The sequence below is a fragment of the Brassica napus genome, chromosome C1 (genome assembly GCF_020379485.1).
Source record: "Brassica napus cultivar Da-Ae chromosome C1, Da-Ae, whole genome shotgun sequence".
In the NCBI taxonomy this organism is placed as follows: Eukaryota; Viridiplantae; Streptophyta; class Magnoliopsida; order Brassicales; family Brassicaceae; genus Brassica; species Brassica napus.
In genome coordinates this window covers 19,215,700-19,226,654 of record NC_063444.1, presented here as the reverse complement: position 1 = coordinate 19,226,654, position 10,955 = coordinate 19,215,700, and the positions used below count along the sequence as shown (strand labels likewise).

The 10,955-nt window shown below is 29.7% G+C and overlaps 1 pseudogene; it reads right to left on the bottom strand.

Moving 5' to 3' along the window:
- Positions 1-3,923: 3,923 nt before the first annotated feature.
- Positions 3,924-7,838, bottom strand: LOC106370038 (annotated as a pseudogene).
- Between the last annotated feature and the right edge of the window lie 3,117 nt (positions 7,839-10,955).

The window sequence follows — 10,955 nt, the reverse complement described above, 5'->3', positions numbered from 1 at the left end:
TCACCAAGTTTATTGTTTCTATTGAATAATTTTTCTTGATATACAATTTCGTATATGTGCTATACGGTAAGATGATATTAAATGTTCTATCGCATAGTTTAAGAAAATAAGATATTTCGCCACCAAGTATGTATTTCAACCATAAATTCGCATATTCAACCATAAATTCGCATATATAATAATACAAAATCTTATTATGTGATATTCATCAAGTTTCCAAATATTTAATTACATAGTTATTGATATTTTACATAAATATTATTCCGCTGACAATAAAATGAATATCGTTAGATTTTCAAATCTAACTGATAACCATATGTCCCTAAAAATACCGACGATATATTGTATAAGTAATCTCATCTCTAATTTTTACGATTAAAAGAAACAATAATGGTCAATAAGAATTATGTAGCCGATTTGAGACCATTCAAAGTGATGGAAAAGATTAGGGTTAAAATAGTCCGACTGTGAAAACATTCAGCCGATGCTGGTAAAATAATTTGTTGGTCCAAACATTAGGTACACGATAAATGATCTTTTGGCTCAAAACTTTTTAAAAATATAGAATCATCGCATCACTAAACAAACTATATAATTAACAAAAAAGTAAGAAAAAAACATTATTGTATATGGACCAAAAAATTAATTTGATCGAATACATAAATTTTAGTTTTCCATACAATATTTTTAAATAATTTTTATATAAACTCACACTGTACAAAACACATGTCTTATCCTAGTTAACCCTTAAATTAACTGTTTTAGTAATTCTAATGCCACTCCATGTTTTTCTATAATCGTAACTAACCTTAATAAATGAACAGAGAATAAACATAATAAATATTAGTTAGCATAAAATTCTTACGTGTATTATCAATTGATCAATTCAAGCATTTCATTTTGGGATACTATTTTGGCATATTAGTAATAGTAGTTTAAAGTAACCGAAGCATTAAACCATTTGGCCTTTCAAACCATTTAACTAGGGGTGGGCATTCGGGCACCCATTCGGATTCGGTTCACGTTTATTCGGGTTTCGGGTTTTTGGGGTTAAAGATTTCAGTTCCATTCGGGTATTTCTAAATTTTAGGCCGGGTTCGGTTCGGATATTTGCGGGTTCGGTTCGAGTTCGGATAACCCATTTAAATAATTTTTAAAATTTTAAAATTCAATATATAGTTTAAATTTCCCAAAATCTATAAATAAAATACTGTATTATATATAAATTTGAATAACATATGTCAGAATACCTAAACTTAACATATAAATTGGTTTGATTTGAATATTTTGATAGAGAATCAGTAGATATTTCAAGTATTATTAGTTTTTTGAGTATATTTTAATTATTTTAGACATTTACTTTTGACTATTTGTATATATTTTCAAGTATTTTAGATAATTTAAAAGTATCTTATATATTTTGGATGTTTTTAATATACATTAAATCTAAAAATAATTAATATATTTAGATATATAAATCTATTTCAGATACATTCGGATACCCGAAATACTTCGGTTCGGGTCAGGTTCGGTTTCGGTTCTATGGATACCAAAATTTTGAATCCGTTCGGTTATTTAATCAATTTTGGTTCGGGTTCGGTGCTACTTTTTCGGATCAGGTTCGGTTCGGTTCTTCGGGTTCGGGTTTTTTGCTCAGCCCTACATTTAACATACGAAACATCTAAACTATTTACATGACTTTAAATCTATAAAATTAGATGCCAAAGATTTATTTGATTTGTCCATATTTAGAAGCAAAAAAAAATCAAATTGTGATATGTAAAAAATATAATTAGATGCCAAAGATTTGATTTTATTTTGCTATTTAATTAAGTAACCTGTGTTTATAATCTATTTTAAAGTAATAACAAATGTTTAAATATATATATATCATACATGATTTTAATCACTAATAACATGTACAAAACTCCAAGAAATATATCCTAAACTCATATGCTATATAAAAATTCGTTGACATTTTAAAATGCTATTTTGAAAATTTTACCTATTTAGTAAATTTAGAACAAAATACTGTTTTAAAGCTATGTAGTTATATTTCTCATTATTTATTAGTAATAACTAAAAATAAAAGCCACGTGAAAATAGTAAATATATATAATTTTTAAATAAAGTATAAATTAATTTTTAAATATTTGTTTAATGATTATTATCATATAAATAATAATCCAATGTAAATCCAATACAATAAATACATGATAAGAAATGTGGGTGATAATTGATCCTTCAAAGAAAACATAAAATTATTTGGTATAAACTATAAAATTAATTTGTTTAATAATATCATATTAAGAAATTATTTAATTCATGTAAATTTTAAAAAAAATACGTTACCATTTATACAAAACAAATTATTTATTTATAAAAATAAAATAAAACTTGGATGTGCGAATCAAGTTCTAGGAATTTAAATCTCTAGCCATGATAGATTGTTGTGTAAGTGCAAATATTACATTGTTGTATTTTGAAATGTCTACATATTTATTTTAAAACGAACATCCGCAAGGGCGTGCGGATTAAACTCCAGTTTTTATAAATTTTCAAACTTCTCAAATTACGTAAACTATACAAGTTGACGATCTCCTCCACTCAGGCCCAGCCCTGTGCCATAAAACATTTTTCTGCTATGTTTGAATAAAACTTTAAAATTGGACCTTTTATTTATAAGAATTTTAAAATCAGGACCCTAAAACAGTGAAGAAATTTTAATAAAAGACCCGGTGCATTTGCACCTTGTGCACACCCACAAAGCCAGCACTGCCTCCACCGATCCACTCGCTTCTTCCTCCTCTGTGAATGTATAATTTAAGAACTCAGTGAGTCTCTTGACTTGAAGATGAGGTTCTTCAATGATCTCTTCATACATCATAAACAGAACATTCTCCTTGTCTTCTAAGCTTCCATTCCAGTAGCTCAGCACATGTTCCCAGTAGGGTCCGTATAAGATAACTCCTTTACAGTATGCATCAAACATGAGCCCAAAACTGGCTTGATCCATCTTGGTGCGATGCAACATGTTTCTATAATTAATACCAACCGGAGACTACCATAAAAAGACCGATCTTTGATACCTCTGCACACAAAGACAAAACCACATGAGCACGAAAAACTGATGTCCGTTTTCCTTTCGAAAGGTATTCTCTCCGTTCCATGAAATAGTAGTTTTGAGATTTTTATTTATTTCACAAAGATAACAATTTTGTGTGTTTCAATGTAATTTTATACTGTATCATTTTTATCCATTTTGTCCATATTAATTATGACAATTACTATATATAATAATATTTTAAATTATTTATTAAAAATATGGTTATTTTTAGTTCTGTAATTTTATCCTTGAATTGTAAACTCTAAAATTATAGTATTCGTGGAATGGAAGGGTTGTTATTTTTCTAAAGTGATTGATTGATTATGTCAAGTGGCTGATCTATCACTGACTTTGATCAAACGAGTTTTGGTCGACCACTTGGTTTGATCACCTCCTGATCTTTTTAAATTGCTCTGTTTTGATTCATGATGAACCTGTTTTTGGTATTTTCGACTTAAAACCACTCGGAGATAAAAACATTCATTTATTTGTGGGGTTCTTAAAAAAATTCTTAAATGCTGGATATTATTATTTTATTGTTTATTTTGAAAACAATTAAATTTTAATTAAAAAAGGAAAAATAATCAGTAGAAAAAATATATGTCAAGGGAAATTCTGGATTTTAGATACAAATTCTCTTTCTTTCCTCTATTTTTCTTTTATATTATTTTTTCTTAGATATTGGTGGTGAAAACTAAACGTTGGACATGCTCTTATAATAGTATATAGTTTATTCTCGGCCGAGACCATGGCCCAACGTCAGCATTCATAAGAGTAACCTTGGTCGTGAGAAGCAGAGCTTCAACTCAAAGGGAATTTAGTCCATGGTAGAATATCTATTCTTCTTTAGATTTTCTTCCACGGTAAAATAAAAATGAATTTCCGCAGCACAATAATTTATGTATTCGCAATGCATTATTAGTTGGAAGGTTTGTAAATTCATTTATCGATTCTGGCATCTGCTAAAGACACGGTGAAGAAGCTTGGTCTTAAGAATAAACCGCATCACATTCTGTACAAATTGACGTGGTTGCAACAGGACACTGGCATTTATGTCTTGCAGTGTGTGCTAGTGTATCTCTCGATTGGGGATGTGTATATGAATCATACAGAAAACGTTGCGAGTGATAATCTTGCACTTTTGTGATAACATTTTGCTTTGGCTTCAAAAACTCTTGGTACCATTTTCCTGAAGATTTCAGATCTCTATCATGTGTAATGTTAGCAAAGTCAATATACATCAATCCACATCTGACTGTGTAGCCATCACAGAATTCATAATTATCTCCTAGAGACCAAACAAAATATCCCTTCACTTGACAGCCATTCCTGTTAATTGTTAACAAAAAAACAATACAATTTGAATTCTATATATCATTTAAATATTAATTTAGCAGTTGACATATTTTTGCATCATGTTCATCACATAGGCTTTAATACAAATAATATATTTCAAATGGATGTAAATTAACATATTATTTCCTTCCACATAAAACAAGTATATTGAAAACTTTAAAAATCTGATATTAACTTTGTGTCAATAAGCATATATATATATATATGTAGCATTTTTTTATGAAATGATGATATATGCACACGCAACATATATATTTATATATATATATATATACTTTTTTTTTCTATAGACCTAGCAATTAAAATTTGCACTGAATAAGAAAAGATCAGAGAAGACTGACTCGATAGCTGATCGAATAAAACAAAGATGACTGCATATAAATCCAATTCTCTCATTATCGTTCTTGATTTCATCGGCCAACCGATTGCTATCAAGACTTCGAAAGCCTACATATGTTTAAAACATATCATAACAAAAGAATATTGTAAGAGAATTTTCATAATAACTACTACTCCCTCGATTTTAAAATAGATTTCTTATGTTTTCCTACATATTAAAAGAATACATTAACCTTTATTATAACTACATCATTTACTGCTATTATCAATTTTCATTTTCAAAGTTATAGTGACTTAATAGACTAAATTTTATAAAGCTTAAACCTTTGATTATTAATTTATAAAAATTCATAGAAAACATGAAAACAATTTTTGTAAAAACATCTAAAATAATTCTTCAACAATCATCACGTACTTACCGTTTTCCGTTATATAAACTTTGGGATTGCCATAGTTGGTCTTGAAGTACTCTAGTACATCTAATATACCTCTTGGACGGTAGTAGACATCTCCAAATGGCTTCGTTAATTATCATGGTAACAAAACGAATCATCAACTAACATATATTTTACCGCATATTAATTTATATATGTTAACCACGCATGAAACTTACGCATCGACTTATGGGACCGTCTTCATTAACATCTACAAGAAAACCCTAGAAACTATGATCTTTCCATTAAATGCATTCCAAATAGTCGTCATAAATAAGGATAGACTTACAAGAAAGGTCAACTTGTGAATCCGTCATGACACTTAATCTATTAGGATTAGCTGGTGGAACAGCTTTTGCAAACTGTGTCATGTAATAGTTGACTCCAATAAAATCATATGATCCTTTTACTAGTAACGCTTCAATTGCTGTAAACCGTGGAAGTCTCTTTTTCAATATTTGCTTCATGATTAATGGATAGTGTCCCTTTGTTAGCGGATCCATAAACCTGTATATAATTGATATTAGTGTCCCTCTTTAGATTGCTATATATAAAACAACCCAAAAATCTAACGTGTGACTCGGTGGTTTTGTTGGAGTGGATGAAGAGACTCCATGTGGGTCTAGGTCACGATACAAGTCCCACCATCTATAAATATTGATTAAATTTTACGTTTTACATACAGTGTTTAAAAAAAAACATACAGGTTTAAAATATTAGTTTAGGTTTCGATCAAGAACCTATCCCGTACTAAAAACGTAAATTAATGAAGGAACATATAACAAATATGCCAAGTTACAAAAAAACATATAACATACCATCCGTGGAAAAACTCTTTGGCTCGTTCAACTGCTTTAAGATTTTCGTCGGAGTTATTGTATGGAAGAAACCATCTCGTTATCATTGTGATTCCAATTTCCCCTGCTTGAATTAGCTGTAGTTATAATAGTATATTGTCTTAGTTAGATAGTTATAGACATTTTGAGTTAATTAACGTTCTTTTTTGCATTTATCTAAGAACCTGATACTTTTGTCTGTACAGATTCACGACAGTTGCATGAGCAAGTAGGACATGATGCGCAACAATATAAGGCTCAGTCGCGGAGTCGCCTGCATAACAGTTTTTGTTGAGCCAAGCAGAGCATCGTCCAGGTGCGTCTGTACCAGTTGCATAGCCTCGTGTAGGAATAGTGTAAGGTTGATTTATCGTAATCCAGTTCTTGACTCTGTCACCAAATCTTTGAAAACAAATTTCCGTGTAACTTTTGAAGTCCTCGCTAGACACAATTTATAAGAGAGAGAAAAGAAAAATCAAGTGGTTAAAAACCAGTTAGAATTAGTGAATATCAAGAAAGAAAAGGAAGATGAGGGTACATAATCTGATGGTCCAAGAAACCTTCATATTCATCTTGCAAAGTTTGAGGAAGGTCGCAGTGGAAGAGTGTGACGAATGGCTTAATGCCTGGAAATTGCAATACAACCAGTTTGAAAGATGCAAAGTAAATACATAATATTTATCCACCAACATTAATTAGTTAATCTTTGCATATACCTTTCGATACAAGTCCATTTATAGTAGTAACCAATTCCTTCTTCATTTACACCGCAACTAGCCTTTCCTCCTAATCAAAATATACATACTATATAATTTTCAATGAGGCCGGCCGTTTCAATCTACAGAAGTTATATACGACGTACTTGGTATGATTCTGGACCATGCGACTGAGAATCTGTAGGCATCGACCCCAATTTCTTTCATCACGTCTATATCTGCCTATAAGCATTATACGGGACATGTATTTTATATGCATAGTCACATATGGAAAAATATTTTGAATCGATTATTGTCTAAATGGGGAAAATATTAAAGCCTATAGCATGAAAATTTATAACCAACCTTATAATGCAAGTAAGAGCCAGCAGCGATATCTCCGGTTGATTTATCTTTTCCCTTAGCTGTTAGTCGTTTTTACACCAAGAAAATCCAAATATATTTGTGTTACAAGCAGTTTTAATATATACATAGAGAGAGAGAGAGAGAGAGAGAGAGAGAGAGAGAGAGAGAGAGAGAGAGAGAGAGAGAGAGAGAGAGAGAGAGAGAGAGAGAGAGAGAGAGAGAGAGAGAGAGAGAGAGAGAGGGAGAGAGAGAGCTAAAACTTATACCGAAATAGCAAGTTTTTTTTGAGAAAACAAAAAAAAAGCAAGTTACTTGGATATCGATGAGTAAACCCATCCCAAATATTTAAGCCTTCCTTGGGCACCCTCAATCTGAAATCTAATGCTAAATCAGTCAAACCAATACATCTCATGGACTATGGAATCTACACACACACACACATATATATATATATCAACAGACACTTTGATATACTAAATAGATGTGGCTTTTGTTTGCTTGTGGTTGCAAGGGAAACAATTATGTCGTGTATTGAAGACTGAAATAAAATAAGTGCCTGAAGCGACACCAAAAAGGAAACCCTTGTTGAAGCTATCTCTGTTGAAACTAGCCGTATTGTTACAACTAAATGGTGGGTACTCTCCACATGTTGTCTCAAATGTACCCTGTGAGAAATACAGAGATGATATAATACTAAAGATTAAGAGGGGCATAAATAAACCCTGATGGTGATTGATCATGTTTTCAACATTAGTTTTGTATTGTTTATTTATGTGTGCTTGGAACTTGCTTTTATAGATAACAGTTGTCCAGTTTATCCAGTCTTTCGATATTTTAATCCAAACATTCTGGGAGTCTTCCTTTAGAAAATGTGATCTTGTTAAAGAACTTTTCATTCACCATAAATAGTCGATTTTTATGATAAATAATAATTAATTAATTACAGGAAGCACAACATTTCTATGCACACAACCTTGAATAAATATCAATTACAAATCGTACATACATAAACAATCTTCGGCTGGAGCAGATTCATAGAGATGATGATAATGGTAGTAAGAAATGATCAAAAGCCATTAACAATCAATTAAGGAGGTGCCCATGTTATATAAACTCCAAGAAAAGTCATAAATGTTACATTTATTCAAAGAGGGATTACAGAAACGACTATTTATAAGCACTTAAAATATATTCTCTTTTAACTTGCTATATGAAGAAGATGTTGAATATGACAGATTGAGGATATGCAAATTATTTATTAGATTGCGCATATGTGTAATTGTGTAAATCCCGCAACCGATTAAAGATAGGTTACGTTGTAGATCGTTGGATGTGCAAGATATATATATAAATAACAGACTGTATGTTGTAAATTTTTCTACATGGAGTGGAGTCATTTGTTAGCTAAAGCATTTCTTTTACTCGTAAAGGTAGCCACCCCATTGTAAGTGAACCACATTAAATTTGTACTTTTGCATTAGTTTTATATCTTACTTGTTTCACCCATGTTAGAACAGACTGGTATCGAAGTGAAATAATTGGAGAAGTTTGCGACAAGAGAAATAAAGGAAAATAACCTTTTTCGACCCAATCAATTTTAGTCGTGCTAAATACGACATGAACAAATGATCAGTGTTAAATACGATATTAATTTAATTATAATTCAAAAATATTTTTTGAAAAATATATTTATTCTGGGATGGAAACTCATGCATTGATATACACTTTAAAAGAGACATTCTAACCACTGGAATAAAGTAAATGTTTGATTTATAATTACAAATTTGAAACTATATATACTACTATATTTTTTCATCTTTTCCAATTAAAACTTTGGTGATTATTATTTCTGATTTGTATAAATATATTAACATGTTTTTAATTATCATATCCTGAATAAACTTATATTATGCTAAAATATAAATAATAAAATATTTTAAATGATACAAAATTAAATATACTTAAAGTTTTGAAACTATTTATTAAGTTTTCTTATATAAATTATTGTAATTTTAAAAATTTGAATGGTAATTTTTTCTTTAAAAATTAATATAATATATTTGTGATATTTTGTTCAAAATGTTGGTTTTGTTAAAAGGACTTTTACCTTTCTTTCATGGAAATATTTTTTTTAAAATATTAAACACATTAAACAAGAACTAAAGTACATAAAAACATAAAATATATAGTACAATATATTAATTTTGAAAAATAAAAGCAAAATACCATTAGTTTTAAAAATTAAAATAATTTATATAATAAAAAAATTTAAATAGTTTCAAAATTTTAATTATAATTAATTTTGCATAATTTAAAATTTAAATTTTTTTATATTTAGTATAATATAAGTATATTAAAGATATGTTAATGTATTTATGAAAATCAGAAACAATTATCACCAAAATTTTATTTGGAGAAGATGAAGAAGTATATATCAAACATTTACTTTAGTCCATTGGTTATAGTGTCTCTTTTAAAGTGTATCAATGCATGGGTTCAAATCTCAAAATGAGCATATTTTAAAAAAAAATATTAAACCAAAATGACGTTGTTTTGTTTTTAACGATTGACTAACTTATGTTACGTTCAATGTAGATTTTGGCACATTTTAAAAAATTTAGGTAGTATTTTTGAATTATATTTAATACTAATCATTTGTTCATGTCGTATTTGGCACGACTGGAATTGTTTGGGTCGAAAAATGTCATTTTCCCTGAGAAATAAAGTATGGTATAAGCATTAAGACAGATAAGTTCATAAGGAGAAACGTTTTCGTCTCTGACAAATTAAGATGCAAGTGTTGAAAAAGAACAAGTCTTATAGGCGCTGCTGATGAAAGTTTACTAAAGCAACCCTACTAAGATGGCAAGTATGGAAAAGAAGTCAGACTCAAAGATTTGGATTTGTCTTGCATATGAGATCATAAAATTCTAAATCTTTGCACCAGTATTACCAAGAATCAATCTAATACGATTTGAGTTGAACACCAGCCGATATTCAAGGTGTTACTTGCAAGTTGATCTTTAAGATTAAGAAATGGATATAACTAGTAGAGGAGTCAAGTATAAAGGTTAAATTGTTGGTAGAGGTTTCAATTAAAGAAAAGATATGAACTACGACGATATCTTATCAACTGTGTTTAGACACACCTCTATCGGAGTAATGCTAGCAGTAGTGACATGTCAAGATCTGGATCTTGAACAACTCGATTTTGAAACATTTTTTTTTGATGGAGAGTTAGAGGAAGAGATATAGGACTCAGCTAGAGGGTTCCCAAATTGTTGGGAAAGAAGACTATGTGCAAGTTTAAGAAATTTTTGTATGGGCTTAAAGAGTTACGAAGACAATGCTATAACTGTATAAGAGATCTACTAGCTATATGATCAAGTTGGGATACATAAGGATTCCTTAGGATTTTTGTCTCTACGCAATGAGATGAAAGATGAATAATACAGTTTCATAGTGATTTATTTGGATGGCATATCTGAAAAGAGAGTATGTGACATTCAGAAGCTGGAAAATCTTTTTTTGTTGCCCTCAGAAGATTAAAGATTTAGGTGTTGCCGAGAATATTATTCAAACGGTTATTATTAGTGATAGAATATAGTTATTGCAAATTATTCAGTAGGGAGTAGGTAAATGTTGACCAAGACATAAACTAATCAGGAAAATATTAATTATCCATGCAAACAAAATATTAAATTCAACTTTTTGGTTAGTTACTTACCTAATCCACTCATGTTCAATTAAAAATTCATATAGTAATATACTAGTTAGTATACTAATTGGGTAATAAATTTAATTACAAAATTTTGAATAGTTA